This window comes from Acomys minous, assembly GCF_964271855.1.
Source record: "Acomys minous genome assembly, chromosome: 10".
In the NCBI taxonomy this organism is placed as follows: domain Eukaryota; kingdom Metazoa; phylum Chordata; class Mammalia; order Rodentia; family Muridae; genus Acomys; species Acomys minous.
The window spans coordinates 32,636,335-32,645,433 of record NC_140491.1 but is presented as its reverse complement, the minus strand read 5'-3'; positions in this window follow the sequence as shown (position 1 = coordinate 32,645,433).

Below are 9,099 nucleotides of genomic sequence, written 5' to 3'. Positions count from 1 at the left end.
GTCTTCGGGTTGGTGGAAGCTAGGGGTCTGCTTGTACATTCCAAAACAGTTCGCCTGATAGAAGGTTGGCAGATCACATGCAGAGGTGGGCAGTGGATGGTTATTAAGGGGACTTGTGACAGTCCAAAACATGGCTCTGGACTGGTGTCTTTCCAATTTTTGACAGCCGCAGAAGTTCTAATGAGTCACTCAACATCGTAGACTGTTCAGTGTGAGTGACACTTTCTCCTGAGAACTTCAGTTCACCATTCCCGTCTCTGCTGTCCCTCCTTATCCATAAAGGCACCACGCACATATGTCAAAGCTCATTGCCTGGGTACATAGCCATCTGTACATGGTTTTATGCCTGTGGGAAGGTCTCATGAACAATCAGGGCTTATGCAATGGCCGTGTCAACTTCCCTCACTGTTCTGGCCACTCCTTGGGGAGGAGTGCTGGACCCAGCCTGGACTTGCCATGGATGGTCACAAGACAGGGTGAGAATGGTTTCTGCAGGAGCAGCCTGGCATTGGCAGGGACACCAGACTCCTGTCTGTCCCTTCCAGAGCTTCCTGCTCACAGTGGGAAGTAAGCCCAGGCTTCCTCCCCAACTGGAGGCACTGGCTATGGTAAGCCAGAAAGGAATTCTCCTCGTTCTTTGATGGTATGCAGAAAGGGCTCTAAACTCACCAAAGGAGCCCTGGGCCTGGAAGTGGGGGACTCCGCAGAGCCTGCAGAGACCTCTTGGTAAGTCTGTCCTGGTGTCCCGTGGCACCACCTGCCTATCACTATGGGGCAGGCTCAGCATGGGACCCCAGGCTGTGACTTAGAATCAAACCAGCAAAATTTTGATATTGTAGCCATCAGCTTTATGAGGCACATTTGGGTCCTTTCTAGGCCCAGTCCTAGCACAGGAGGATTATGGGATGTCTTAGCAATCCCATCCTGCCTTCTACCATGGGTGCCAGCCCAAGTCCTGGGCCACAGCCTCACTACCAAGAGGCGTTGGGGATGGGGGCAGCAAGTTATGGCAACAGACTGGAAGTCCTCAGCCTGAAAGGTCTGGGTTCCCTGGGCTCAGCATACTCAAACCCAGGAGCAGCCCCCAAATCCTGTCCTGCCGTTCTGTCACGTAGCCCTTCAGCCACACCTGGAGCCCCAGTGAAGAGCTCAGCACAGCTGCAACTCATCCATCCATTTATTTGCACCATCTGTTGCTTGATTTCCGCATCCATAAGGTGAACAGTACCCACTCCTAAGCAATGGTGTGTGGACTGTGCTGTTGTTCTGGGGTCCACTTAAATCCAACATAACTTAAATACCAGGTCAATGCAGATGACAGAATTTACTGTAATCGAGCCACCACTGATCAATCAGGGCTGCAGAACAGACTTGGGAGCTGAACTATGACCCTGAAGGGACACTGTACAGCATGTGTAAAGGATAAAACCATAGAGAAGGGGAGCAGGGTGGACAGTAGCATTGGCCAATCATATTTTGACATAAGGGTTCAAGCAAGAGAGCTTCCATCAGTGAGGATAGGAGTAGGTTTCTGGGCCTGGGAACATGAACTTTTTGACCCTGCCAGCAAGATGGAGAGGTTGTCCTTGAGATGTCTAGACTCAGACAACACAACTGTTTCTTTACAAGTTGTCTCTGAGACGTCTGGACTCAGACAACTGTCTCCTTACAACAGAAGCTGTTTATTTATTGGGAAGCCTCCAGTTCCCTTAGGGCCTGGGACCTTGAATTTGGTTTCTCCCTATGATTAAATGGAGTCTGAAAACAAAATGGCAGTGCTTAGAATAGGTTTCTGTTGCTCGTTCCCAGCACTGTGAGAGTTGAAATTAACCATACTTTTTTGGTCTGATACGATTAAGACACAGAAGATAGGCAGACAAGAATGAGAGAAAACCACTTGGCAACCCACAGTCAACCTGCTCCAAATCAATATTCAGCCCTTTTTCCTCTGCTCCTCCTGTGCTTCTGTCCAGAGCATCCATGCTATATAGACTACACGCCTGTCAGTCAGTCACTTCTTATCGTTGTTTCCATATCCTGGGCCCATCCCTATATCAGATTGACAGTATTTGCCACTTCAGGCACCCATTAGGGCCTTGGTAACGCCCCCCATGGATGGGCAGGGACTACTGTGTCAGCCTTATTTTTTTTATTTTTAAGACAGGTATTGGAAACAGCTCAGACGCAGGACCAACGAATTCCTAATGCTGGCTCCCAAGCTAGATCCCAGGCAGTTTTGGCTGCCATAGCCACCCACAGGGAATGCCCATGAACTTGGCCCTGGGCTTTAGGGGTCACACTGGACTCGGGGCCACCAGCTGCAATGAAGGAGGGGAAAGAAGTCAAGCTGAGAGGCGAAGAGATAACTTAGAGGGTAAGAGCACTGGTTGCCCTTGCAGAGAACACAGGCTTGGTCCCCCGGACCCGTATGTCAGCTCACAGCTATCTGTAACTCCAGTCCTGGGGGATCCAATGTCCTCTTCTGATCTCTGAGGGCACTGCACACATGTGGCGCACAGACATACATATGGGTTAAAAAAAAAAAAAGTTAAATCTTAAAAAAGTGAGGCTACAGTGTCACTTGGGAGGGAGGTACTAATTTCCCTCCAAAAAGGACTGGCAGGGGCAGGGCTGAGCTTGGGAAGGTTCAGGGAATCTCTCACTAGGAGCCGGAGGCCAGGAGGGGACGATTCATTCTAACAGGCTCTGCCCATTCCACTCTATGCTAACAGAGCTGAATTAGCCAGGGTGGCTCAGCAAGGAAAGGCGCTTGCTTCCAAGCCGGAAGCCCCGAGTTCTATCCTTGGACTCCACACGGTGGAGAGAACTTCACAGACTGTTCACAGGTGGTCTTATGGCTCCCGGCACAGTGGTGCCCGCTCCTCTCCCGTCAAGTCCATTTCTAGGTGCTGCAGTTTCGAAGTGACTCTACATGGCCATTTCAGATTTACAATTTCCCACTATCAGTGACAGCACGTAGACTTTTCTGTTTTTGTGAGTCTCTATCCTACAACCTGCCAAACCTATTCACAAGTTGGTGGGGGGAGGTCGTTTTGTTGCTGCTGTTTTGTAGATTCCACTAAATCTTGAACATGGATGACTACATTGCATGTCCATAAAGACAGTTTTCCTCCTTTATGATAATCTGAATTATTTTTTTCTGGGGGGGGGGGTGATTTCTTCTTTTATTGCACTGCCAGAGCCTGCAGTGCAATGGGAAATGGTGAGTATTTATACCCTCAGCTTGTTTCCGGCTCTAGGGGCCCTGGGTGTTTCTGTGGTAGCAATGGTACCTGTGACTGGAAAAAGCTCTCTTCTGCCCCTAGCGAGTGGGAGTTTTCATTAGGCACAGATGCAGAGCTAGATATGCTGCTGCAGGCGTGTCCTCTCAGTTCCTGGGAGGCCAACGCAGGACACGCTTGGTGTGCTCAAGACCAGCCTGACCCACACAGTGAAACTGCTTCAAAAACAAAAGGCTTTAACAAAACAAACCACAGGTCAGTTTTAAGAATTAGATGGATTGGACGCGCAAGGCAAAGCAGGGCCTTACAGTGAGATTCTGTCTGAACTGCACGTGTGTGCATACGTGTGCGTGTTGGAGTTCGTCAAAGCTTTTTCCTGAGTATTAACGTGATTTTGTGGATTATCACCTTTAATGTATTAATGTAGCAAATTGCATTTCTAAATTAAAAATTATTTATTATTAGTGTGTGTATGATGGGTGCATATGTGCATACGCATAGAAGTCACTAGAAGCTAATCTTGGCATGATTCTTGTCTTCCTTGGGCTTCCTTCATCTGAAAAAACTCAGGGTTAGCAGTGCTTGTGGCAGATGGTTGCCTTGACAACTAAGTAGTGTCTTAGGGCTACTACTGTGGTGATGAAACACCAAGACCAAAAGAAAGTTGGGACAGAAAGGATTTACTTGGCTTACACTTTCACATCACTATTCATCAAAGGAAATCAGGACAGGGAATCAAACAGGCCTGGAACCTGGAGGCAGGAAATGAAGCAGAAGCCATGGACGGGTGCTGCTTACTGGCTTGCTCAGCCTGCTTTCTCATAGAACCCAAGACCACCAGCGCAGGGGTGGCACCACCCGTGGTGGGCTGGTCCCTCTCCCATCAATCACTAACTGGGAAAGTGCCTTCAAGCCAAATCTCATGCAGGCATTTTCTCAATTGAGGTTCCTTCTTTTCAGATAACTCTCATTTGTGTCAAATTGACATAAAGACATAAAGCTAGCCAGCAGAATTAACCCCTTGTCAGCTTGTCACACAAATACATCATTGTTAAGCCTTCCTTTCTCGTTCTTCCCCAAGACCACACATTAATATCAACATTACAATGAAAACATTCCAAAATTTAAAAGTCTCACAGCCTTTAAAAACTCAAATACTTAAAAATTCAGTCCCTTTAAAATCCAATGTCTTTTAAAATTCAAAGTATTTCAACTAGGTTCATATAAAATAAAAACTTATTAAAGTAATTTATTATTTCAAGAGGGAAGAACCAGGGCACAGTCACAACCAAATCAAAGCAAAACCAAACTCCTAAGTATAAATAACTCAGTGCCCAATGCCTAAGACTCACTGAAGACTCAGGTTCCCCCAAAGGACCTGAAGGGTCACTTCTCTGGCTGTGTCCTTTGCAACACACAGCTTGTCTTCTCGGCTCTGGCTGGATCCATTTCTCCATTGCTATTGTTCTTGATGGTCATCCCCCGGTACCAGCTCTCCTGGGCTCTCCTCAGGGATACCAGCTCTGCCACAGAGTGCCAAGCCTCAGCTGTTCTCCATGACCCCTTCACGCTTTCAAAAATTAGAATCTCCTGGGTGACTCTTATACTATCAAGTTTGGCTGCAAGTGTGAGAGGTACCACCTCAGCTGCCTCTAGATCAGAGATTCTGTGTTAACTCTCAGGAAACATTTCCCAGATTTCACCTTAATGATGCTGGTCTCTTCTTCGTCACTAATTTCCCGGCTGCAGCTGACCACCATCAATAGTCCCAGTAACACAGGTTCACCTCAGTGCTGCTGGGCTCTTGTTGGTCATGGTTGATCATGGCTGACTCTTCAGCCCAAGCTGACCAGACACCATAGATTCTTCACACAAATGGCCCAGTAGAGTTTTTTATTTCCCTCTGAGACTTCACAAGCCAGGCCTCCATTGTGTGCACTGTTCTCAGCGTTCTCATCTCCTGAGCTCCTACAGAACAGCCCGCTGAGCTCTCAACACTCAGTGGCCTTTCCAGTCCAAAGCTCCAAAGTCCTTCCACATTCCTCCCAAAACAACTCGATCAGGTCTGTCACAGCAATACCCCACTATCCTCGTACTAACTTGTCTTACTTAGCGTTTCCGTTGCTGTGATGAAACACCATGACCAAGGCAAATTGAAGAGGAAACAGTATGTTTCGACTTACACTTGGAGGTGACACTCCATCACTGAGCAAAGTCAGGGCAGGAACTCAGGCAGGGCAAGAGCCTGGAGGCAGGACGGCCATGCAGGGGTGCTGCTCAGCCTGCTGTCTTATAGAACCCAGGAGCGCCGGGCAGTGGTGGCGCATGCACTCTCAGCACTTGGGAGGCAGAGGCAGGTGGATCGCCGTGAGTTTGAGACCAGCCTGGTCTACAAAGCCCAGGACAGCCAAGGCTACACAGAGAAACCCTGTCTCGAAAAACCAAAACCAAAATCAGCAAACAAAAACCCCAAAATCAAAAAACAAAACCAGAACCCAGGACCACCAGCCCAGGGATGGCGCCCGGGCCCTCTCCCATCAATCACTAACTAGGAAAAATGCCCGAGCTTATGGAGGCTTTTTCTCTATCGACGTTCCCTCCTTTCAAATAACTCTAGTTTGTGCTGACATACAACCAGGCAGCACAATTAGGAATACTGAGGACCTCAAAGGAGGCAACAAGGAACACTCCAGCAATGAGGTCTCCTCAGACAATCTAGAGAGGCTCCCTTCCCTGCAGCTGGGGCACAGCCTCAGGCTCCCCAACCCTGTGCATGGAAGAACTAGGCTGGCAACCCCAGTTCAGATTTCTAGCAGTCCCTGCCAGCCAGGGCTGCGACTTACCCAACTAGGACAGGATCACCAGTCAAGCCAGCCCATGGAGGCAGCCCTGATCCTAGCCCTGTTCCCAGAGAGCAGCCTCTGGACTGTGAATGGGTCTAGCACCCTTTCAAAGATGCACATAGGAATAGTACAGGAAGGGAGGGAGGGAGGGAGGGAGGGGGAGGGAGGAGGGAAGAAAATTGGAGGAGATGGCTTCAGAACTCAGTAGGAGGCCCTGGGTAGCTCTCTGGAGTCTCCACCTCTCACATCTCTCCTTTGAGGAGCCAACTCCTTGTTTGCTCTGGAGAGCCCTAGAACAGAACAAATCGCTGCCACGTGACCCTGGTCTGGAGAGCTAATTAGCCAAGGAAGAGATGTCCTTCCCTGTTCACTGCTCGGGTCAGGGGCTCCTTCAGGTTCAGGGAGGCCATAGTGCACTGTGAAAGTCAGTCTTACTCAAGGGAAGGTGCAGTTTGTCTCTGGCTCCTTGCAGGCTCAGCGCTGGAGGCATCGCCAGGGTAGGTAGGTGACTGCTGGTCCTGTGGGCCTGGCAAGAGAAGCTGGTGTGCCACAGGTCTACGATCTTGCCAGTGCACAGGCTGATTCCTTGACTGGTTGCCATATGAGCCATGCTGTGGAAGCTCCAACCCAGGGTAGTGAGCGGTCTTGTTCCTTCCTGTTGCCCTTGGCAGGGGAGTCTCAGTGGGCTGGGCAGCCCCATCCAACCAGGCTAGCAGCTTCCCCACTTGGAGCTCCAACAGCTTCACTCATGCAAAAACTGGCTTGAGGTCTGCAGACGTGGATCCATTGGAACCTCCCTGTTCCAGAGGCCAGGAGCCAAGCCTGCAGCCCTCTCCCGCCCTGTCCTCTCTGCTCATGTGGCAGGAGTGCACACTCAGCACTTTGGCAGAACTGTTTTGGCTAAGGGAGTAGAAAGGGACTGGCCAGGTCACATGAGGACCCCGGGATCTGGCAGAACCCAGAACCCAAGGCAAGTTGGGTCAGTGGACACTGAGCACTGTGGGATCCTGGCCACACTGTTGCAAGCACAAGTCTTGCTTCTGCCTGGTGTGGGCAGTGGCCTTGGCTTGTTGTACTACTTCTAGCTAACTGGAGGCCTGGTGGCCAGGATGCTAGCTAGCTAATGGAGCCAGTCGGAATGTTCTGAGGAAGCCCCATGCTTCAGCCCTGCACCCAGTGTCTGCACTGGTCTGGGGCTACTCTGAGGGTGCTCTACAACCCTCTGTACCTGCAGGTCTCAGGCAAGTCCTGATTCACTTGAGCATCAGAGTATATGGACCCAGGCAGGCTTGGGCTCCTAGCTCTGGCAATGTAGGTTACTGTGTAGCCTTGAGCAAATGACTTGCCATCTCTGTCTCCAACCTCTCACCACATAGGAGAACAGTGAGGATTTACCATCTTTTGGGCCATCCAGCTGGTTCAGAATTAAGTCTGGAATGGCAAAAGCATGTCTGTTTCCCACTTCTAAGGTCCAGGGAGTCTGAGCCTAAGACCCAGGTACCTTGACACTGCTGGCTATCCAGGGTCTTTGCACTGGATAATTCTGCGTTGGAGGTCCCAGAGGCCAGCTTGATCACTAGGCCATAATCTGTGGTTCTGGAATGTCCTCTGGCCTCCCACTCAGCCTCAGCAGATGGTGTCCTAACCCACGAGACACCTGTGCCAGCTCAAACCCAACTACTGTCTGTCTGACCCAAAGTCATCTCTGGGGCTGTCTCGGGCTCCAGGGCTCCCTCTCCCCTCCTCTGGCTGTTGGGGGCTCTCAGGATCCCTGGCTGTGGCTTCTTCCTGTGTCTGTATGCATCCCTGTCACTTCATTAGGATGCACCCTACCCTCACACCGCCCATCACACTTGTGAAGGTTACATTTCAAACCAGGCCGCACTTGAGGTTCTGGCTTGTGAACTTTGGGGGGACATGATCCACCCAGTTGGAAGTAAGCTAGAAGTCAAAAGGAAAGGAGACTGTGATGTGTAAATGTGCAATGTCCCCCAAGGCTTGTGTGTCTGACATTTGGTCACCACCTGGTGACACTGCTTGGTAGGCTGCAGAATAGTCTGGACATGAGGTGTGGCTGGCAGTGGGGAGCTATGTTCCTTACCCGCTGGTGCTCATGTGCTTGACCAGCCTGTTCTGAGTGTGGGCAGGGCCTGTGGCCGGCTTCCCACCAGGAGAAACAGCAAGTGACAAACAGGGCATCACTTGTGTGATGTGACATAGGTAGGAACTGGTCTGCTCCTGCTGTCGGCTGACCTGTGGAGAGGGACACGAGAGCATGGATCTAGAACCTTCCCGTCTGGTCTCTGCTGAGCCCTCAGCCCTGCAGCCAGGAGGGACGTGGGTAGAGAGGCCCAGCAAGGCTATGCTTGCCCCTACTGCAGTGCTCTAAGTCTCCAGGTTCACTGCCATTTGCTGCTAATCAAAAGAAAACAAGTGCTCTGAGGTTCCTCCTTGCTGACCTGAGGCAGAGAAGATGCCCAGAGCCCTTACGCATAACTGCCCTGGGCCCACAGCAGCTCTCACCAACACTGAGCTCCAATCTTGTTGATCACAGTCATTTTGAAGACTCAAGATATCAAATGGATTCAAGGTGGCCATGCTCCAGGCAAACCCCATGTTTATGCACAAGTGTGTGCTTGCATGTGGAGCAGGTCTGAGATGGGTGTTCACCAGCCAGCTATCACTGCAGTGTGAATTAGCACATTTCTTCACCTCTGAGCACACTTGTTCACTCACTTGTTCCTCTGGTCCTGTCACTGACATGGTAGGACATTGGTTTAACAGAACACCCAATGCAGCACAACTGTCAAGGGACACTTGCATGGCCCACCTCCTCTACGAGCACTTCCCTAACTCTGCTCAGATTCTTCCCATGCAGGGGCTTCTGGAAGTTGTCCTCACTGAATGCAGTCCCTGGGGAGAGGGGGAGGCCATGAAAGAACAAGCCCACAGCTCATTCTGAATGCACTTCTGTTGTGTCTTCTCCCATCACAAGCCAGGTTTCAGCATGAGGC